This window comes from Schistocerca americana, chromosome 9, assembly GCF_021461395.2.
Source record: "Schistocerca americana isolate TAMUIC-IGC-003095 chromosome 9, iqSchAmer2.1, whole genome shotgun sequence".
NCBI classification, from domain to species: Eukaryota; Metazoa; Arthropoda; class Insecta; order Orthoptera; family Acrididae; genus Schistocerca; species Schistocerca americana.
Window position 1 is genome coordinate 97,737,725 of NC_060127.1, and position 24,955 is coordinate 97,762,679.

Below are 24,955 nucleotides of genomic sequence, written 5' to 3' on the forward strand. Positions count from 1 at the left end.
TAACAAAATATGAAAATTCTTTAACCATAATATTAGGTTTCCCACCATGTTCTTACAACATATTGTACCAGTAATGACATTTTCAAGAGATCCTCCATGTCTGTGCTCTGAAAGATTTATTGATAGGTTCTAAGTTATAAGAGCCACCAAACATGAGCTTCAGTTGATTAGAATTGAAGTCCATATATCATTTCCCAAATTTTGTTCGAGATGCAGGCATGACATAGAAGACATCTGACGGCAAAGGCTGAAGCGACAGTCTTCAGGAAACCTGTAAGAGCTGAACTCTGTAGAAGCCACATTTTAAAGCACAAATTTTAACATTAGCTACTCCTGTTCAAAAAACATCACTCACAGCCTTTGACTACAAGCTGCACTTGTTAGCCTCAACGATATATGGTTCATCACAAATTTTAAACAACTGTTTACCACTGACTATAGTAAGAATGTGAAATGTGTATATTATAATGGAACCATTATATTGGCTAAAGAAGTTAAAAATCCGTACCCCATATTGACAATTTGACTAATTTAAGCCTTTGACCGAATTTCGTCAACTCTTAACCCATCTGTCACCTCTCAACTTAACTTATGTCAGTATTTCACTACAAGATCTCATATCCAAATACAATGGCTTCACAAATGCAAGGCAAATACCTCCTCAACCCATACCCCTAACTACACTTTAGATCAGTATCAATACACCCTCCATTCCAAAAATAATGTCTATGTAAAAATAGTACTGCCTGGGTTCTCTTCCCAACTGCAACATCACACAGCTCATCATATTATGGGATGAAGCGGACATCCAGTGACATGTCCAGATGACCGTTAAGTACATTTGAGTCCGAAAGGGACTAGGCTAATCTGAGTACCTGAATTCATACCTTCCTCCACTTGAAAACTATCACTTATGGCAATTTACGAGTGTTCTATGTAACAAAGTGACAATTACAACATAGTATTACTTTGCCTCCATGTAAACCTGACTGCCTTTGAGCCACATCAGTGCTAATTATCTGTTTTTCTGAGAAACAGCTATTCTGTCACTAAGGAATCTATCCATCTATCCTTTCTGAGATAATTACAGAAAGGCCACTCCACAGTCTTTACAAAATATGGGCCTACCATTCATTTAACACAGTTGAACTTTACTATGTTAAACTGCTTGATTTATTGGAAAAGCAGTCTTAAAGCCTTTGACATAACATTATTATTTCAATAGCTACATTCAAACCATTTAATTCTGTGAAGAGACCTAATGTTTCTTAGCTTAACCATTTCTGATAAATTTATTGTGCCTCAAACAATAACTGAGAGTTACTAGTAAGCAATAACACTTTGACCAGCATCAAACATTAAAATACAGCTGCATTTAAATAGTGCTAGCATGAGTACATGACACACTGCTGTTTAGTGAAAAATAACTCCAAACCACACAGTACAATGACAGGCATTAATGACAAACATACTTTCAGCACAAGATGTGCTAATGCAACATGCAGATACATACCGGTATAACATCTCTATCTCGTCGGAAAACTGCTGACAGCATGGGCACTCTGGAAGGGAAAAAAAAAGCATACATCATTACTTTGTCACAAATATCTGAACAGAGGTTAACTGATTTACACATCTCCACTGTGTATCCATAACATGTACAGAAAACACTGGATAGGACTTTTGCCTAACTTTTCATACACGGCAACTTTATAAAGATTAATTTAGCTTTACAATAAATCTAGTACCAGCAACTAGTAATTAACACCATTATATTTAAAGTGAGTGCAAAGCAGCAGTTACCAATCTTGCACTGTATCAAAAACATAGTTTACTACTTCAATTTTTGAGTCATTGCCTACAATATTTATATGTGGTGCTTTATTGAATTTGTCCCTGGTAAAGGGAAACTTCAAAGGTTATGTCCATCAGTAAATGCAGTTCCTTTTTATGTGTGTAAGAACATGTACATTTATTGTTGAAACCACCCTTTTGACTGAGGAATAACTGACAAGCTTTACTATCAAAGATGTTCTCTTTGAAATCAACATGGCTCTTGAAAAATTTAATGACAATCATGGAAAAAATCAAATGCAGCTTCTGCAACACTGGATTCCAGGATCATATGAATGCTGTCAAACTGCTGGGTTTCAAAATTGTGCTCTTTCCAAGCATTTGTGGTCCATGTAAGACAACATCTGGCAAGACTAAATGGTGCATTAACTGCCCAGCAGCTTGTAACAGTGTATTATGCACCATTACATAGCCACATTAGTTATGTCCCATTGTTACAGGGATGCTTCATGTTAATGAAAATAAAGCTGTCAGGGTCATAACATCAAGCAGAAGACTGGAGCACAACTTGTTAGGAAAATGAAAATTTTCAGCCAGTGTGTTTTATACCTCATCAGCATAAAGGAAAACCAAGAGGGCTTTCAGCATGAGGCAATAAATACATAGGACAAAATGAACACTGAAATACCCAGTCTGGAACCAGCCAGCACTAATGGTTGCAGTAAAAATTTCAACACACTGCCTTTAACAGGCAATGCCTACCACCAGGTTTATTTAAAAAGGAAACTGCTAAAGTCTGAAACAGCAGTCATTATACTCCATACACGAATTTTTCCAATAGTGACCCAAGTGACTTGACAAAATGATACTGATTTGTCACATACAATAAGGTTGAGGCACCACTTATACTAGGCCTATATTAAGGAAAATACAAGAAGCTAGATGATTACTTAAGAAAAAGTTTACACATTACTTGAAAATCATCTGTTTCAAAGTCTGTGCATTGCAACTGTGTAGGAACAAATCCAAGTTCAATAGTGAAAGCAAAAAATTAAAAAAAAATTGTATATTTCCCTAGTTTTGGCCACAAATTCTACACAAAGTGTTTTCCTCACTTTTGGCCTCTGCATATTATAGAACTGTGGCTTTCATAACTATATTATCAATTTGCTAGGAAGTAATTTGAACTTTATACATCCACATAAGAAAAATGTGCATTAAGTAGATAAAACTTACAGCAATTCAATGGAACAATTAAGAAGTATTCTAATTACTGGCTGAGAAAAATCTGCATTTTCAATACATTTTTGCATAGATTCACTAGAGATTTTCCTTACAGTGCAGCACTGAACCAAGTCCATCAGCACACCTCCCCTGAAGACAGAATGTGGGGCCACTGTGCACAGTATATTCTAGGGGATACACGCACGAATTTTTAATTCTTTATGTTCTTTGAGTACTATAAAACACTTGGAGTAGCAGTCATTTTGTCGGCAACAACGTCCACCACAACTTGGCTGCGAATATACTTTAATCTCTTATTCTTTGATTGACTCAAACATTTAGCTAAAAAGTGTCATATTTTCATAACTTATTGTGTATTTTACTATGGTTCAAGGATAAATATGAGATGCTCAGGGAAGAATTATGTTTATCATGGTATAACAATAGGAAAACTAATTTAAATAAGCCTACTTAAAACTAGCATAGTTAGAATCTGTATTACGGATACTTTCTACAAATTTTTAAAAGTGGCCAAAACAGAATGTATGCACTTATGGCCACAAGCATGGCCATAACAGGGAAACAGGACTACGGATCTGCAGACTTTGGGCACTACCATATTGAACTTTTAAGAAATTAAACTATAATACTTAACCAATATACCCCAAAAGATCAACTGTCTTATTTAAGTAAGTAGAATATGAAGAATCAGTTGTATGTTGCTTAAGGAGAAAGTATAAAAACACAACATAGACCTTTTCACAAAATTGTGACATCAAATAGAAACAAAGAAACAAGTGCTTCCCTGTCTGATTCAATAGCACTTCGTGTTTTGGTAATAAGCCATTGTTAAATTGATATTCCGAAGAAGCTTAAAATTCACTAGGCCTAACTGCATCGAAGTACCCATAAGGGGTTTAGTGACCAAACCTGGAGCCTTGAGCCTATATCCTTAACGTGAACAATCCTTGCGAAGTATTAAAAACTATACTCGTATGTATAAACTACGGACGTGACTATGACAGCCTCTGTCGTCATTACTGGTAAATAACGCAAATCTATTAATACTGACGCAAGCTGCAGCACATTATCTGTATGATTTTCTGGTGTATTTTGCAGTCATGCTCAAAGACTTTACGCAGCAGCATATGGTTCGTAACTACCATATTCTCTATGTGCACATCTTGCATTATACACCTAAGCATGTGACCAGTATCATTAAAATTAAGTGAAAGATATGTCGCCAGCTTCAGGAGGGTATATATGTATCAAGAGGGGAAAATATGGTTGACATTCTGTGGCCATATACATTAGCCACAGTTTATGGATACTTTCTGTGGAGGACAGCGGAAGCTCCTAGAATGGCAAATGAATAGAATCGTGCACATGATTACGCTGTTCAGAGTGATAAAAAACAGATGTCTGATATGGTATTTAGTATATACTGCAGGATATCTTAAACCAACATCGAATGATACCATACTAATGGCAATTTAATACCTATTTTCTATGTCAGGTAAGGCTAACGTAATTTAAACAGATAGTAACAAACGAATGATGACTTTGCTATGAAGAATTACTCAGATACCCCGACACCATGAACAAATTGCTGCGTAAGTAGATTCATGCGAAATGAAACACGACGCGTTCCATTGCATTATTTAACTAGTCTAGCATCTCGTCCTCTATCCCTAAAACAATCTACAGTTTAGATGACTTACCCATTATGCTTCCGCTGCTAGCCAGCCCAATGACACTGACGACTGCTGTACGAAGACTGACGTCCAACTAGAACTGCGCGCTCCGCCTTGGCGGAAGTCAGTGACTCATCTTTGCTTCAACGCCGCCAACCTTGAATGAATGAAATTTTATTGTCGTTCAGCTATTACAGCAATTGACAAAGTCAAGTTACATATATACAAGTTATACAGCATATATACATGGGTTTAAGATCAATATGTGACATAGGTTTTACATAAAATACAATATTTAAAATGAAATAATATGAAAACATTGCATCATAACTGATTCAGTTAAAGAAATTATGCTGCACTCTCCAAATCGGTACCACTATGATGTTTCACAGTCGTAAAATTCCTGAAGCGAGTAGTATGGATTTGCAGCTAACCAACTGAACAATATGTGTTTAAATAAATCAAATGGTGCTTCTACCCATTCTAGTGGCACATTATTATTAAACATCTTCATACCCACCACTTCATGCGACTTGACTTACCACCGGCATCAGCAGCGCCACTAGTGGCCTCAGAGACATTCACTGGACTGATGTTTACAGTGCTCATGGCATGAATGAAAAATATAACATTTTTGCTAATAAAGTGCTTACCTTATTTGAACACTGCTTTCCCCCGAAACTTACCAAGGTTAGAGCAAAGTCTACAAAGAAGCCATGGATTACTCGAGGAATACGGGTATCTTGTAAAACAAAAAGAAAACTGTATCTGTCAATCCGAAACATTTCCAATGTTGATGCTGTAGCACATTATAAGAAATACTGCAAAATATTAAAGACTGTAATACGGATGTCAAAGCAAATATATTACAAGGAAAAGATAGTCATATCAGATAACAAAATAAAGACAATATGGGATATAGTGAAGGAGGAGACCGGTAGAACCAGACATGAAGAGGAACAAATAGCATTAAGAGTAAATGATGCATTGGTGACAGATGTGTATAGTGTTGCAGAACTTTTTAACAAACATTTTATAACTGTTACTGAAAAGATGGGGTTGTCAGGTTCGGTAGATGCTGCTATGGATTACCTTAGACCAGACATTTCAAGTAACTTCCATAATATGAATTTGACCCTCACTACCCCAACAGAAATAATGTCCATCATAAAATCTTTAAAATCAAAAACATCTAGTGGGTATGATGAAATATCAACAAAGTTAATTAAAGAATGTGATTCTGAGCTAAGTAACATATTAAGCTATCTGTGTAACCAGTCCTTTTTCAGTGGAATATTTCCCGAATGGCTGAAATATGCTGAAGTTAAGCCACTATTTAAGAAGGGAGATAAAGAAATAGCATCAAATTTCCGTCCAATTTCACTGTTGCCAGCATTCTCAAAAATTTTCGAAAAAGTAATGTACAGTCGTCTTTATAACCATCTTATCTCAAATAACATACTGTCAAAGTCACAGTTTGGATTTCTAAAAGGTTCTGATATTGAGAAGGCTATCTACACTTACAGTGAAAATGTACTTAATTCATTAGACAAAAAATTGCAGGCAACTGGTATATTTTGTGATCTGTCAAAGGCATTTGACTGTGTAAATCACAATATCCTTTTAAGTAAACTAGAATATTATAGTGTAACAGGAAATGCTGCAAAATGGTTCAAATCTTATATCTCTGGCAGGAAACAAAGGGTGTTATTAGGAAAGAGACATGTATCAAGCTATCAGGCATCATCCAACTGGGAACTAATTACATGTGGGGTCCCACAAGGTTCCATTTTGGGGCCCTTACTTTTTCTTGTGTATATCAATGACCTTTCATCAGTAACATTACCAGATGCCAAGTTTGTTTTGTTTGCTGATGATACAAACATTGCAATAAATAGCAAATCAAGTGTAGTCTTAGAAAGATCAGCCAATAAAATATTTGTAGACATTAATCACTGGTTCCTAGCCAATTCTTTGTCACTAAACTTTGAAAAAACACACTACATGCAGTTCAGAACTTGTAAGGGGTGTCCCAAGAGTATATGTCTAACATATGATGACAAGAAGATAGAAGAAGTGGACGGTGTTAAATTCTTGGGATTACAGCTTGATAATAAATTCAACTGGGAGGAGCACACCACAGAACTGCTGAAGCGTCTTAACAAATCTCTGTTTGCAATGCGAATTTTGTCAGACATAGGGGATATAAAAATGAAAAAGCTGGCGTACTATGCTTACTTTCATTCCATAATGTCATATGGGATTATTTTCTGGGGTAATTCATCAAGCCAAGCTAAAGTTTTCCGGGCACAAAAACGTGCAGTAAGAATTATATGTGGTGTGAACTCAAGAACATCCTGCAGAAGCCTGTTTAGGGAACTAGGGATACTAACTACAGCTTCCCAATATATTTATTCCTTAATGAAATTTGTCATTAAAAATATATCACTTTTTCAAACCAATAGCTCAATTCATGGAATCAATACTAGAAATAAGAATAATCTTCACAAGGATTTAAAGTCACTTAGTCTTGTACAAAAAGGTGTGCATTATTCAGGAACACACGTTTTCAATAACTTGCCAGCAGCCATAAAAAGCTTAACAACCAACGAAATTCAGTTTAAGAGAAGCCTAAAGGATTTATTGGTGGCCAACTCCTTCTACTCCATTGATGAATTTCTGAGGAAAACCAACTGATTTGTATATAAGTACAACATATCTTCTGCACAATTTCAGTGCAGTAATGTGTTCACTGAAAATTTGTGTGTGTGTGTGTGTGTGTGTGTGTGTGTGTGTGTGTGTAAGTATAATCTAACTTCTGCACCATTTCAGTGCAGTAATGTGTTCATTGTAAATAAGTATTACAGTAGTTGTATTACATGTTTCTTACCTTATAAATAAATAAAAAACTTTTTTATTTTAAATTCAGGGCAATAGTATTTGTAAAATGACTCTTAGTGTTCATTAAAAAATGACGATCATTCCACTTGGGACCTGTGGAATGGTACATTAGCTTATTTTTTTTAGTTTAAATATTTGTCATGTATTGTTGTTTTTCAGACATGTTCCACATCCTGGAGGACCTCCTCACTACGGATCAATTGGAATGAAAGTAAATCTAATCTAATCTAATCTGGCACAACTTTCAACCGTCAAGCGCAGTCGGAAATTACTGAAAATTTTCGATATGACCTCAAATGAATACATTCTTGCTGTCGTAATTCGATTCATTCGATTAAAGGTGTTGTGATATATCATGACTGATGGCAAATGATCTTACCGCGCATGCGCAATGCCGTGATCGTCCTGGCGTCTTTGTTGTCTTTCCGTTACTCGAACCCACGTTTTGTATTTTCAGAACGCGAAACATCCTTCGACATTATATTCGATTTCATTCTTTCGAAGCTACATTGCCATATTTTACATATAACGTATTATAAGTCCAACTAAGCATTGCAATAAAATGACATGCTTAGTTGCACTGAAAATTCCACATCGTTGTGTGATCGTATTACCTTCAGTCTAGTTCTGAGGGTTAATGTGGGAGGCACAAATCCCATCCTTGTACGCATATAATAGACATAAAATAGTTACAAAGTTGTACAAGTGAAGCTCAGTTTCAACAGGTCGGAACAATATTTAAAAAAGCACAATTTCCCTGTAATATTATCTTTCTTTTGACTCTCGCAATCAATTTTCGAAATGGTATTTACATCTTGATGTACGCAATAGGTGCATTGACGTATAACGGATGTCACGATAGATAATGGTTTTGTGTGTATTCACCCTCCACACACGGGTAGCAAAGAAAAACACTGAGATTGTTGCAGACCGTGCAGCCTGCACAAAAAAACATTCTCTCACATCCAATTTGCCTGACTGCTTAGTTTTGCACTTGCTAATTCCGTATCTCTTTGATCGTGTATGAGAATAAAGATATGTTTTAACAGATAGTTATGAAGCAACTAGACTGTACGATTCTCGGTAAAAAAGGAAAACAAAATGTGTTTCATTTATGTTGAGAAGTTGTACATTTGAATTTCTTGTTAGAAAGTTCTCTTTTTTATATAAAAGTTTCTGTTGTGTGAACATGGATATTCATTTTTTGTTCTTTATTAGGAGTATTCCGTTAATTGCTGTTATTTCCAGACAGGCTTAGATGTTCTTAGTGAATAGGCAGTGCCAAGTACCGGTCATTGCTCTCGTGGTTGTTTTCTAAGATAATGGTTATGACGATAAAACACTATATGCTGTCAATCCATAATTTACCACAGAATGGAATTCTATAAATTTAAGGTGTAAATGACTGTAGTTAAGAAGTAACGTGAAGCCTAGAGAAGGTAACACGTATATGTCGAAATATTTCTCGTGAAGGCAGTGTTTCATTCCACATTACAGACCAATTTCTAATGCGCAGCCATTTTCAAGTAAAAGTGTATCAGTGTTCGTGCATAAAGCAGTAACAGATCGTAGAAACATCACATGTCATACAAGAAATAAAACATTAGAGAATACAGCATTAATATCTAATTTTGTAAGCCACACTACAAAAAACCATATCAGTAATCATAGTTACAAAATGCATCCGTAGGCTACGGCCAGATTCATAATGAAGATGCCCTATTTGGTGTTATGCTTTTCATTGTGATTTTCGGATTCCCAGTTTTCCTAGAGTGTTCTCTCGTGAATCATTCTTTAGCATTGTATTGTATATGATCTGTTAATGCTGTAAGTACGATGAAACGAAAATGGAGACTAGAGGCTGAATGAACAGTTGAAACTAGGCAACAATGTGAAATGAAACGTTTTGTTTCAAATAAATTGACATGCTCCACGGAAAGGAATAAGCTATTTTAGTTAAATATGTACTTAACCACGGGTAAAAATCGGATTTGTAGCAGCAAAACTTTTTCAAAATTAACTGCAACGTTCTGCAAGTGATTTATGCTTGCTTTGCTAATAATCAAATCAGAGAATTAAAATACACCCATCCAAGGCAGCCACATTTGTTTTCGTTTCATGCTTCTTATGCACAGAACCGAGCAATAACAATTGTGTGTGGAGTACATCCTAGGCACTCGTACAGGGATCTGTTTAGAGCTCTACAAATCCTTACAACACCTGCCTAATATATTTTTTCTCTGATGTGCTTTGTTTAAAAAGATAGCAACTTATTCAAAATTAATACTGGATATCCAATATGAGCTAAAAACGAAAAGCATGGTTCAGAAGGGGGTTTTATACAGTAACACCAAGATTTTTAATGCCCTCCCACCGCACATTAAAGAACTGGTTGGAAACATGCCAAAGTTTAAAGAAAAACTGAAGCAATTCCTTTTAGATTAATCTTGTTACAGTATTGATGAATTTCTTAGCAAAAATGCGTAGAGTATCTTGTTTGTGCCTAAACCTTACTGTGTGACCTCTAAAATTGACTAATCATACTCTGTAAGTACAGTGTAATTTAGTGCAATACCCAAATTTGTGTATGTCTGTATATGACACCTGTATAACTTAAGAACAATACCCAAATTTATGTATGACTGTATATTCTTTCAGGTGTCCTGTATCTTAACTAATATGTAAGGGTATATGCTAAACTTCACAGTTTCTTTAATCTGATGATAAGATCAATGTATCTGTGCACAAAACAATAATCTGTAAAAACCTTGACTCGATCTATACCCAGGGATATGTTCCTATATGGATCTATGGAACACGAAATAAATAAATACTCAAGGAGAGCTGCCTCACCGTAAAGTACATATTAGCTTTGCTGCCGTTGTCTTTGGAATCGTCGGCAGAAATTCCTGTGAGTGGTCCAGATGGTTCTGAAATCCTGATTATCCACTGGATCTCAGTGGAATAGGCTATGGCTAGTCAGGGTCGACTGGAACTGGGAGAATCTCATGGCAGAACATAGATCCGTGATCTAATCGTTCCTCAAACGGACCTACTGTTGTACGGATTTTTAGATTTTTGTTCAAAATGTTAATCCCCAAAAGAGCGACGAATAGCACCTACGTTTCACCAGGTGAAGGATGTACAATCTCATGATATGTCCAGAAATAGCTTATCGTGGAATAATCAAATCACTGCATAACTTGGTGATTTGATTGATTGATCCATCTTTAAGCATTTTACATGCACCTGATATCATTTTACACACACTGTGTAGCGGCTTAATAAGTCACATTTTGAACATGTTACAGGAATATAAATGGATTATACTAGACATATGTAACAATCAATAAATATAAATACATTATGTAGAATGAAAAAAGGAGGAGCAATATGTGTGTGGCAGTACACATGCTGAGACAATCATTTCAACAGATATAAATGAAATATGCTTTAAACATGTTAATCATTCAGCAGAAATGCAGTATGAAAATACAGCACAGAAAAGTATGACATAATAAACATTTTAAGAATAGCTCAAATAATATACTGTTCACAACATCAGCAATTTTAATGGATTAGATCATTTATATAACATATTTTAAATTCTGATATGAATATAATAGAGGGAAACATTCCACGTGGGAAAAATATATCTAAAAACAAAGATGTAGTGACTTACCAAACGAAAGTGCTGGTAGGTCGATACACACACAAACAAACACAAACATACACACGAAATTCTAGCTTTCGCAACCAACGGTTGCTTCATCAGGAAAGAGGGAAGGATGAAAGGATGTGGGTTTTAAGGGAGAGGGTAAGGAGTCATTCCAGTCCCAGGAGCGGAAAGACTTACCTTGGGGGAAAAAAGTGACAGGTATACACTCGCGCACACACACACACACACACACATATCCATCCGCACATACACAGACACAAGCAGACATTTCCTTCCCTCTTTCCTGACGAAGCAACCGTTGATTGCGAAAGCTAGAATTTCGTGTGTATGTTTGTGTTTGTTTGTGTGTGTATCGACCTGCCGGCACTTTCGTTTGGTAAGTCACAACATCTTTGTTTTTAGATATATTTTAAATTCTGTTACATAGGACATGTTGTGTGCTGAATTTTGTGACATATTAAATAATTGTGTACCTGTGTATGTGTAATTATTTTAGGTTTTCTATTTCTTGTGACTGGGATGTAAATCATCTGCCTTTGACATGGGTCATACTTATGCATGATCTTTCACAATTCATGGCTGTCTTGGGTTTCCTTGGTGTGCACCGAGCAGCTGAGAAAAGAGAGGAATGTGTCAGTATTTGAGCTCTTTTGTAAGTATTCCATACATGATGCATAGTTTTTTACTCGGCAATGCACGACATGGCATTTTTCTGCCAAATAAATATTATTTTCGCCTCTTAACAGCATTGCATAAATGAGGTGGCTGTGCAAAAAGGCATAAGTGTTCAGCATTAGCTTGTCAGTCATACAAGTTTTAAGTTTACTTAGCAAGTATGTGACTTGGGCGAACTTTGTGTGTACGTAGTTAGTGCGAGTTTCCCGTGGTAATTGTGAATCGAGATGAATGGCAAGAAGCTTAAGTGAGGTACTTCAGCTGTCATTGTTACACAGGCTGAAAAGAATATTTAGAGTGGTTAATCTGTAATTAATTTACTCAGAACCATGTAATGGAAATTCTGAGTTATTGTGCACTTTTCTGCTTGAGTGTGTCCGAGTCCCTATCAACTGTATCAAAGGTGGTGTCATATGCATATAAATCATTTATGTAAATCATGAAAGGGAAAGCTGCGTGGAGTGGCTGCATTATCTGAGTCACGAAGTTATTCTGCTTGTGCTGGACACTGGCGGTAAGGCGTACAGTTGGATGTGACGATGCAGTAATGCAGTGAGAATGCCGAAAGGACTCCCCGCCGCGCCGTCAGGAGTCTGATGGCGATCACAGATGCGGAGTGGGCAAGGGCGACCCAAACAGACTCACACCAAAAGGCTACTTGCCCTGGCTATCACTCTGCAGTCTCCAAAACACACACACACACACACACACACACACACACACACACACACACACACACACACACACACTCTCTCTCTCTCTCTCTCTCTCTCTCTCTCTCTCTCTCTCTCTCTCTCTCTCTCTCTGTGTGGCCCCTCCTACTGGTGGTTTGAGTCCTCCCTCGGGCATGGGTGTGTCTCTTGTTCTTAGCATAAGTTAGTTTAAGTACTGTGTAAGTCTAGGGACCAAGGACCTCAGATGTTTGGTCCCTTAATGCGGCACAGTGGTTACAGCTTAAATTGTAGAACACATGCCTCGTTTCACAGGTAGCGCCGCCTATGATGGGATAGGTGATGCTAGTCAACGGACTGCAGTAAGTGGTGATGGGAGGATGTATGGGACAGGTCTTGAATCTAGGTCTATTACAGGGGTATGGACCACGAGGTAAGGGATTGGGAGGTGGGGTAAAAAAAATTCTCAAAAGTATCATTGAATGGTTTTCTGCAAATGGTCTCACCCTCAATTTAAAAAAAAAGACACAACATGTTTGGTTCTGCTCATCTAGGGGCACTACGCCAGTGGAAAGTGTAACATGTGGTGAGGAAATAATAAATAGGATGGAAACTTCAATATTCTTAGGTGATGAGAATTTAAATTGTAAAAAAGCACATTTTGACACTCTTAAAACCACTTAGTTCAGCCACATTTGCATGTACAATCATTGCAAATTTTTGGGAGAGGCAAATCAGTAAGATGACATACTTCTGCAAATTTTCATTCAATAATGTCAAATGGAATAATGTTCTGGGTTAACTCATCTTCAGGAAAGAGTCTTCATTCCACAGAAATGCACTGCAAGAAAAAGTATGTAGTGCTCACCCACAATCACCTAGTAGACATCTCTTTAAGAGCATTCTGACTACTGGTTCACAGTATATTTATTCCATCATAAAGTTTGTTGTAAATAGTCCACTACAGTTCAAAAGGAACAATGATGTTCATAATTACAATACCAGGAGGAAAAATGACATTTATTACTCCAGATTAAGATTGTCTTTAGCACGAAAAGCAATGCACAGTGCTAAAACAAGACTTTCGTTCACTTACACAGTGATATAAAATGTCTTGATAATGTCCTGACAAATGATCATGGTAGTGAGTGTTATATTAAAATGTTTTACGTTTTTTATGTTACACTTTCTGATATGTTCCACACCCATGAGAATCATTTCGTTTTTTGGGTCTATGGAATGAAAACTGAATCTAGTCTTATCTAATTTAACCACACAGTAAAATTTGAAAATAAACTGAGAAAGTTTCTCCTTGACAACTTATGTTTCATAGAAGAAATTCTGTTATGGTAATATGTAAAAAGTGGTCAGTAGGAATTACTGACATCTGTATATCTTTTTCCTTTTTGAAAGATAGAAATGTTCAGAATATAATCATACAGACAAATGAGTTTGTGACGTGAATGTAAAATGTCTCATTCCGCATCATTATGGTATATCATGTAAAATGATCCATGGAACATGTAACTAACTAACTAACTATGAGCAGCATTTTGCAGCTTGTGCTCTAGAAGCAAAAATTAATGACAAGGTCATAGTTTCACGTATTATTTCATGAAGTGCAAAATATAAAATTTTTGCCTTTCACAAAATGAAATGAAAAAAGTACTATCTTATGGCTATAATATCAATGAGTGATTGTTGAAATCGGCTAACTCATACAAATACCTGGGTATAACACTTTGTAGGGATATGAAATGGAATGATCACATAGTATCAGTTATGGATAAAGCAGGTGGCGGACTTCGGTGTGTGGTGGAATACTGTATAAGTGCAATATGTCTACCAAAGAGATTGCTTACAAATCACTAGTGTGACTGGTATTAGAATATTGCTCATGTGTGTGGGATACATACTAGATAGGACTAACAGGGGATACCAAACATGTACACAGAAGGGCAGCACAAATGGCCACAGGTATTTTTAATCCATGGCAGAGTGTCACATAGAAACTGAAGGAACTGAACTGGCAGACTCTTGACGACACATGTAAACTACCGCAAGAAAGTCTGTTAACAAAGTTTCTAGAACCGGCTTTAAATGATCACTCTAGAGATATGTTACAACCCACTATGTAATGCTCACATAGGGATCTTGAGGATAAGAATAGAATAATTACTGCACACACACAGAAGCATTTAATCAGTCATTCTTCCTGCATCCAACACTTCACACATGAATTGAATAGGAAGGAACCATAATAACTGGTACAATGGGACGTACCCTCTTCCATACACCTCACAATGGTTTGCAGAGTATAGATATAGATGTAGCTGAAACTTTCATGAGTGACAGCAAAGTGCGGTAATGGTGCAGAAAGCTTGAAGTAGGACATACAGACATTCATGATGTAGATGCAGATCTTTGCAAACATGGTGACATTGGCAAGTTAGTTCTAGGGGGGGGGGGGGGATGTAATGCTATGGGAAGTGACGATTTAGGTGAGATTCTTTCAGGATATTGCAGTCTGTGCATGGGACAGAAAAAAAAAGTTGAGCTGATGGAAAAACTTAGGACCTTTAAGGCATGACTTTCAGTGCTGTAAAAGAAATGGAAAGGTTAAGGACAGAGAAAGGTAACTAGCAGTTGGAAATGCTAGCAGGAAAGAAAGGCCACAGAATGAGAACAGTATGAGAGAGCTTTCTCACTGGTACTGAAAATAGTTTGTCCTGCTACCTTAGCTAGATAAGAATGTAACCATGCATGTAGGTGTGGGCTAATCACAGCAGGCTTTCAGCAGAAAATCAGCAATTTCAGGAAAAAGTAGCAAAGAGGAGGAACGTCCTAATAGTTAGTAGTCATGGAAGAGATGTAGACCAGTTGTTACGGGAAGAACCAGGAATTGCATTCTAGGTCACAATTTTTTATAACCCAAGTGATAGAGGATGTAGGTTATTTGCATAAATATTTTGGAGAAGATGAATACAGTGCAATAGTGGGTAGAGCAGGAAGCAGTATTCTCAATGACAATGGTTACAGTATCAAGAGTGACTTGCTAAATATAGCTTCAGTAACAACCTGTACAAATGCTGAAATGTTTCCTGTTCTGAGGCATTTTGCCGGACGACAGTTGACCAGCTCTGTGAGATAGATCAATAATTTCTGTCACGTGTTGGGTCGAACATAGGTTTGTTTTCTGTTGATGCTATTGACCAGCGGGCTTTTACAAGGTGTGGCCTACACTGTCTAGTCACATTAATGTGACCTCCTGCCAAAAGCCTGAATAACCACCTTTTGCAGTGGGGACTGCTGTGAGATGTGCAGGAAATGAGTCAATGATTTCTGGAAGGTACTAACAGGTATGTAAAGCTATGTTTACTCAAGTTCCATAGCTAGCTGTGCTAGATTTCTTGGCTGAGGATCCATGGCAGGAAGAGCCCAATTGAGGTGGTCCCACACTCTCAGTTAGGTTTAATTCCAGAGAGTCTGGTGGCTGGGGGAGTACAGTACACTCATGTTGATGCCCTACAAACTAAGCACATACACTGTGAGCTGTGTGACATGTTGCATTGTTCTGCTGGTAGAGGCCACCGTGCTAAGGAAAAACAAACCGGATGTAGGGGTGGATACGGTCCCCAAGGATAGACACATGCTTGTTTTGATCCATTATGCCTTCCAGAATGACAAGATCACCAAGGGAATGCCATGAAAACATTCCCTAGACCCTAACACTCCCTCCTGCATCCTGGATCCTTCTGATAATTGTTCCAGGGTGTTTGCTTTCAATTTGATCGAGCATAAAACGTGATTCATCTGAAAGGCCACCTGTTGCCACTCACTAAGTGGGCATCCAGTTGTGGTATTGGCATGCAAATTCCAGTCATCATTGCTGATAAATAGCAGTCGGTGTAAATGCTTGAACCAGGTGCCTGCTGTGGAGGCTCATATGCAGCAATGTTTGCTGGACGTTCATGAGGAGACACTGTTGGTAGCCCCTTGCTTCATCTTGAGAGTCAGTTGCTCAACAGTTGCACATCTGTTTGCCCATATGCATCTCTGCAGCCATTGTTCACCACTGTCGTGTATGACCCATGATGCATCACAACAGCCTTGGATTGACTTTGGTAACACCATTTTGCCATTGTAATGGGACAAACAGGGTGGATCAACTGAATATTACAGCACTACATATTAGTATACAACCCAAATACCAAATATCTCCCATCTCTGTATATTTTACAAATGCATATTGTCACACACCACATGGCAGAATGCAATGTTAATGAAACCTATGAAGCTTTGAGTAGCTAACTAAGTAACAGAGTAGTATTTAGAAGTAATTTATCAAGAAAAATTGTAAACAAACAGCATGTTTTCATATTTTGATAACACCTGTATGTTTCATAAAAACAACTTAACATCAAACTAAGCAATACATTTGGAACTTAACAAAATGTTAGCTACAAAATCCAAATTTTAATTAAGAAGAAAATCAACATTATAGGTTTTGCATTATTTGATCCACCATTAAAATACTCGTTTGAACAGAAAATCGTTAAATCCAAGATAATCATTATTATGTGATAATTTCATGATTTATTACATGTAAAACCAAAGTAATGGAAACATAGGTAATTGGCTTTTTAATTAAAAGCCTACAAAATGTAAATAGATATTATATTTTCATATTTTGTCCTAATCTGTTAACTTCATCAAAAAAAACATCTTAATGAGGATATTAAGGAATATGTCTGGAATTCATGAGAATGTCATCCACAAAAGCAGATTTGTAATTAAGAAGAAAATCAATATTTTGTATTTTTCATTATTGGATCAGATATAAAAGATTATTTTGCACAATAAATTATGGAATTCACAATGACAACCACTATCTTTCAATTTGGCAATTCAAAATAAATACCAAGAAGGTTTAAAGTGGTGTTAATTTTTAGAAAACCTAGGTCCAGCCTGCAAAGATGGGTTTACACCCTGGATTCTAGATGGAGGACTACCAAATGTGAGATTAGTATTCCAGTCTACTAAAATTACTTGTAGTGACAAATACTTGTTTAGGTTCACTGCTGGTCATATGTAAAGTATAAACATTCATGCTTGATTTGTAGATGGTACATAATGCTATGCACAGTATACGTTAACCGTGGTGGCACGTGAAAGTTTATAAACTTAGCAGCTTTGCACATGCTTCCACTATAGGCCTGAAAGCCAATGATCATGCCATTTTGTATCAAATAACTCGCTCTGTTTCTGTAGCACGACAATGAGTGTACTATTTCCCACATTAATTCCAGAGAGTCTGGTGGCTGGGGGAGTACAGTACACTCATGTTGATGCCCTACAAACTAAGCACATACACTGTGAGCTGTGTGACATGTTGCATTGTTCTGCTGGTAGAGGCCACCGTGCTAAGGAAAAACAAACCGGATGTAGGGGTGGATACGGTCCCCAAGGATAGACACATGCTTGTTTTGATCCATTATGCCTTCCAGAATGACAAGATCACCAAGGGAATGCCATGAAAACATTCCCTAGACCCTAACACTCCCTCCTGCATCCTGGATCCTTCTGATAATTGTTCCAGGGTGTTTGCTTTCAATTTGATCGAGCATAAAACGTGATTCATCTGAAAGGCCACCTGTTGCCACTCACTAAGTGGGCATCCAGTTGTGGTATTGGCATGCAAATTCCAGTCATCATTGCTGATAAATAGCAGTCGGTGTAAATGCTTGAACCAGGTGCCTGCTGTGGAGGCTCATATGCAGCAATGTTTGCTGGACGTTCATGAGGAGACACTGTTGGTAGCCCCTTGCTTCATCTTGAGAGTCAGTTGCTCAACAGTTGCACATCTGTTTGCCCATATGCATCTCTGCAGCCATTGTTCACCACTGTCGTGTATGACCCATGATGCATCACAACAGCCTTGGATTGACTTTGGTAACACCATTTTGCCATTGTAATGGGACAAACAGGGTGGATCAACTGAATATTACAGCACTACATATTAGTATACAACCCAAATACCAAATATCTCCCATCTCTGTATATTTTACAAATGCATATTGTCACACACCACATGGCAGAATGCAATGTTAATGAAACCTATGAAGCTTTGAGTAGCTAACTAAGTAACAGAGTAGTATTTAGAAGTAATTTATCAAGAAAAATTGTAAACAAACAGCATGTTTTCATATTTTGATAACACCTGTATGTTTCATAAAAACAACTTAACATCAAACTAAGCAATACATTTGGAACTTAACAAAATGTTAGCTTTCTGTAGCACGACAATGAGTGTACTATTTTCCACATTGTCCTTGCCCCCCCCCCCCCCCTACATTGACGTACTTTATATACCCTCCGCTGCTAGTGCTGCCACATGCTGTCTGTAATTAGTTGTTATACAGTGATGTCAAACATAGGTGATGGTCACAGTAATGTGACCTGACTGTGTATATCCAAACAGTAATAGGAAAAAATAATTTAATAGGATAGATAAATAAAAAATCTATTCACCAAGTCGTGGCAGAACAAACTTGAAAGAAGGTTATAATTAGGCAAGCTTCCAGAGCCAGTGGATCCTTGTTCAGACAGAAGGGTTGAAGGTGAAGAAGAGGGATGAAGGGAAAGGACTGGAGAGGTCTAGGAAAAACGGGTAGATTTTGGGAAAGTCACCCACAACTGCAGTCAGATGAAACTTACAGCAAAGGATGGGAAGGAAAGTCTTTCCTTCTCATCCCGTTTCGTAAGTCTCGCCTGACCTGCAGTTCTGGGTGACTTTCCTGAAATCTACCCCTTTTCCTAGACCTCTCCAACCCTTTTCCTTCACCTCTCTTCCTTTCCCTTCAACCCTTCTGCCTGAAGAAGAAGCCATTGGCTCGTAAAGCATGCCTAATTATAACCTTCTTTTATGTGTGTGCCACCACTTGGTAAGTAGATTTTTTATTTATCCATCCAATTAAAATATTTTGCCAGTAATAGGAAAAGGATGATAGCAGAATCTTCAAGAGGAGGACACCAAACCTCATGGGCATATTCCTGTAGTCATTGTCATGACAGCAGCACTTTTTTTAGACTAATTCAGATTTAAGGTTATCAGTATTAAAATAATTAAATGTACCTGAAAAATGTGAAGACAAAAGGAAGGTTAAAATACAGATATTGCAACAAAATGTTATAAGGCTAAAACCAATGAACTTCTGATTTCTGTAAATGAACTGCAGCCTGCAAGTCATGAAGATATATGTTTTTCTGAATATAATTTGATAACAGACAGAGGTATGCTGAATATGGATGGATATAATGTAGCACCCAGTTACTGCATATTAGGTGTAGCGAAAGGAGGAGTTGCTATTTAAGTTAGGATGGGATATAAAAACAATGACACTTGTTGATTTTGCAGTGATCAGCATCTTGAAAATTGTGATGCAGAAGTACATTTTCATGGAATGTCAGTAACAATAGTCACAATATACAGAGCTCCATCTGGAAATTTTCAATTATTCATGAAACAACATTGTGCATTATCAAATTTCTTGATTATTAAGCGGAATGAGGTAATATTAAGTGGAGATTTAAATTTAATTTTTTAAGAGCATACCTATTCTAGGGTTATAACTGAGTCCCTTGGCATTTCATGTAAACTGGCGCCCCTCATATGATTTGCAACAAGAATTATGGAAACCAGCAGCACTGCTTTTGACAACATTTTTATAGATGTATCAAGACTGCAAAGTTCTAGTGTAATTCCCATAGGTAATGGAATGGCCTCTCAGACCACGTTGCTCAATTGCCGATGTTCACATAAGTAAAAAAACTGGAAAACTACCAGGGAGTCGATTTTAACCAGGGAAATGATTAAGCCAATGACTAATAATAGCATGGTTGCAGTTAAAAATGCACTTTATTATTTGCAGTGGTACAACCTCATAAAAGTTTAACAGGCCTAAAGCTCGGAGTACACTACTCTCCTCTCGAGATATTCCACTTGTGTCTGCTGCCACACTGGTCAAAGAATCTTTTCTCCTCCACTGCTGCTATAGCTGGTAAAGTCTCCACAGCACCTCCTCCCCTCCCCCCCCCTCCCCCCTCACGCAATCCTGGGAGTGCAGAGCATTGGGGAAGGAGACAGTCAAGAGCCATCAGTGCTGTTAACCTCTCTGCACTTGTGCGTGTGACCAGCTGTGCCACGGCTGGCTGCAAAGCGTGACAGCGCTGCACCGTTTCTTTGTGTGTAAGGGGGGAGAGCTCAATGATTGACCTCACCACATTGAGTATAGGTGGTGTTGCCTGACGTGGGGCAGAAGCCAGCGTGACAGCCACAGTGGGAATGATCTGCGATGGTTTGTGTTGGTACAGAGCTCATACGTGCATGTGGCAAGGTGGAGGAACAGTGACATTAGCATCCGCAGGAATGGTAGTAGGTGATTGTAGTGTTCTGTGGGCTGTAATCGTGACAAAACCCTCAGTCGATTAACTAGGTGTGATCGCAGCTGAATCTCCATCACCATGGAGTTTATAACTGTGAGTAAACTGACTGGAGATAAAGCCTTTGTTGACTTTGCGTAACTTGTGCTTCCCTTCAACAACGAGGAAGTTATCTGCACCTTGAACTGGATATCATCCAGCACAAACTGCTGTAAATTGAGTTGTACCACAATTGTGGTGCAGGTGTTTGGAGTGGGTGATGCATAGTCCCGTTCTGAAATGACGTGAATGGTGGCATTGGTCTGAACGGCTTCTACTTCATTGGTATGAGCGATGTTGCACAAGATCCCTGCATGTTTAAAGTGGTTGACAGCCATAATGGTAAGCTTCATATGGAGCAATATATTGAGGTATTCGTAATCTTATTTGATGACTTTGTGTGAGTTGAAGTAAGGCAGCTGCAGAGCAGGTCGGGTAGTATAGCCAGTAACATGACACAGTCACACTCTGCCGGAGCTTTATGCACAAAAACTTTTGGTAAGCTGTGCACCTGTGGTGGTGGTATTCTAAGCCCTGGGTTGTGTTGTTTAACTCATTTTACAAGTGCGAGGATAGTCATAATCCGCATGTGTGGGAAGGGTTTTTATTCTCAATAGAAAGTCTTCAATGATGTTGCACGCTCTGTGAAGGTGTCTGACATCTGTTGTGAATTGTGCATAGCGTTCCAGATGCTGGAACTATTGGGGGCAGGAGTCTTTTGATGGGTTGCATATAGAGTCTGCCAAAGGCCAGTAGTCTGTGTAAATGATGAGATGTCTGTCCTCAACATCGTCTTTAAACTGGCAGACTACTTCACATGATGCGAACAATTCTCTGTCGTAGACTGACCACTTGCACTGAAAGTCTGTCAGAAAAATAGTGGTTGTTGTACACCTGCCACTTCCAGCCACAGCACTGTTCCAATGCCAAAGATGCTTGCATTCGGCTTTACTGTGAGCTGTGATTTAGATCGTGGGTGGGATGAGGTTGTGAAAGGTGTCATACAGTCCTGGATTTTGGTGAAAGCATGTTGTATTTATGGAGTCCATTCAATCTTGCATATTCAAGCTGCATTCTTTGCTGTTAGTACATTAGTCTGAGCTGTCAGAGTGGCAGCTGCGTTAGGGGGATGTTGACGAAGGAGTTAAACGTCCTGAGAAAACGGCATAATTCGTGGAAGCCTTGAGCCTGAGGTAGTTTCTTAATGATTTCAGTTCATTGTGCTGTAGGTCTAAAGAAGGCAGTACTGACCAAATGGCCATGGATGACTACTTCAGTTTGGCACAGTTGGCATTTATCATCATTGGTGATGATACTGGAATCCTTAAGAGTATTGGGAACTTCCTGACATCCACTTAATCTCTTTCCATGAAGCAGAGAAAATTAGAATGTCATCCAAATATGCACAACAGGAGGGAAACATCTCCTCGAAGCCAAGATGTAAAGTGAGAGCTGAGGATCCATAATTTGGAATAATGGCTTCATTTTCCACTTGGAGTTGCATGGTAGATATGTCCACTGTTGCTGGTAATTGTTCAGGAGGTGAGGTACAAGGGTGGTTTGAAACTTTCTCGGAACGGAATAGAAAAATGTACTTACATTACTGAAACTTTTTTATTTTTCAATGTAGGCTCCTTGTAGAGTAATGCACTTGGTCCAATAATGTTCTAGTGCCTTGATCCCATTTCGAAAATGAGTTTCCTCCAGGCCTGCAAAATAGTTGTCAACTCCAGCTATCAATTCTTCATTTGATGTGAATCTTCATCCGACAAGAAAAATTTTCAGTTTTGGGAGGAGATGGAAGTCTGACAGAGCCCTATCAGGTGGATAAGGTGGGTGTAGCAACAATTCATACCTCAGTTTGTATAATTTTTGCCACGGTGACGGCACGTGTATGCGGGCCGCGCATTGATCCAGCATCATGAGTTCGTGCCACCCATCTTGCACATAATTTTTTCATTTATAATTCTTCAGTTAAAATGTGATATACCCTGTCAGATGACATCTGGTAAGTGTGAGCAATTTAATGCACTTTCAATCAGTGTTCCTCCATGACCATTTTGTTCACTTTTGCAATGATTTCTGGAGTAGTGACACATCTTGGCCGATCATTGCGCTGATCATTATCTAAGCTCTTCCAACCAAATTAAAATTCATTTGTCCACTTGGCAATAGTTGAATATGAAGGAGCAGAGTCTCTCAGTGTATTCTGGAAATCAGCATGAACGTCCTTTGCTTTCACACCCTTCTTTATGAAGTACTTAATCACTGCTCGAATCTCAATTTTTTTCATCTTCGCAAATCACTACACGGGAACAACAACAGAGCCATGTCACCACCACAGCTCTCTTCCATGAACACTGACTTATCTGTAAACACATGTCAACAGTCAAATGAATATCACATGAACAACTTGTTGCACTAGTGCTGACCTCTTGTGGTGATTCTGAGAACTTTTCAAAACACCCTTGTAGTCACTTCTGAACCCATGTCAGTGAGAAAATATTGGTTTTGAATGTGGTCAAAGATGTAGAGTCTGCCAGTATAATGAGAAGAAAGCATGCAGAACATTTTGCTGACATGTCATGGAGTTAGGCATCTTGAACTGCTGTTATGATCTGATGCTGTTGTGAATCGCCGATCATTCAATGTGCCACCGCGCAGTTACGTGCATCATCTACATGCAGCGCTGTCTGCCAGCGATGCAGCAGCTGCGCCACCTAAGCGGCCAGCCAGCCAGCGGCCGCTAGACTTGGACTCAGTGCTCATTCGAATGTTACCGTGTTCCCATGTCTTGCTTTGTCAACTTGCTCAGTGACCTATAAGTGTTGTGTCGTTTTGAAATATATGTGTTCTACTTGATGTTATAACAATTGGGGATGAGGATGGGATTTTTCCTTTTCATCGTTGAGCCACAGGTTTCCATAGCTACTGTCGAGCAACTATTGCAAAATCTCCTTGAACAGCAAACGCTTCTAACAGCGGCGATTCGTGATTTTGTCGCGGCATCAAATGCGGGGCGTTTCTCGTCGTTGGCTATACCTCCTTTTCCTCCTTACAACGAGATGGCGGAAGATTTGTCAGATTACGAAAAACGTCTTCGACAGTACTTCTTGGCATTTCACGTCACGGACGAACAAACATGTAAGTCTCTGTTCCTTTCATGGGTTTCACCTCAATTCTATCGGTTATTGTCACATTTGGCTCCTTTGAAAGATCATGCGTCTTTGTCCTTTGCTGAAATGTGCTCACTTCTGTCTGTCTATTTTCAAAAGCAAACGCATGTGGTAGCCTCTCAGGTTTATCGTCATCAAAAACAACCGCATCAATCCTGTCGCGCTTTGGCTGCTGAACTTCACTGCCTCAGTTGAAAGTGTCAATTTGTTACTGTCATTCACAAAGAATCCTATGCCAATTCCATGGTACGGGATGCTATTATCCGGTCGGCACCCGACAAAGAAGTTCGCCAACATGCCCTTCAGTTGGCAAATCCGACTCTAGATGAAGTCCTATCCATCGCGCAGCCTTTTGAAATTTCTCGCGCTGCTGGGGCACAAATAGAGGCGTGGGGTGATGTCGAAGAAGTACAACATCTGTGCGCTGTTGACGAAGTGTGCGGCGTGTTCCCGCCGGCCGACATGGCCACAGTACGTTCCCATGCGCAGCCTCGGCCTAACCGTAAACAAACCTCTAAGAAACTGCAGCAAAACCCACGGCAACTTCCTTCATGTCCGCGGTGTTTTATGTAACATTCATGAGAAGATTGTCCACAACGTTGGGCCATGTGTTACGAATGCAAAAAGAAGGGTCATGTGTCATCAATTTGCAAATCTGAC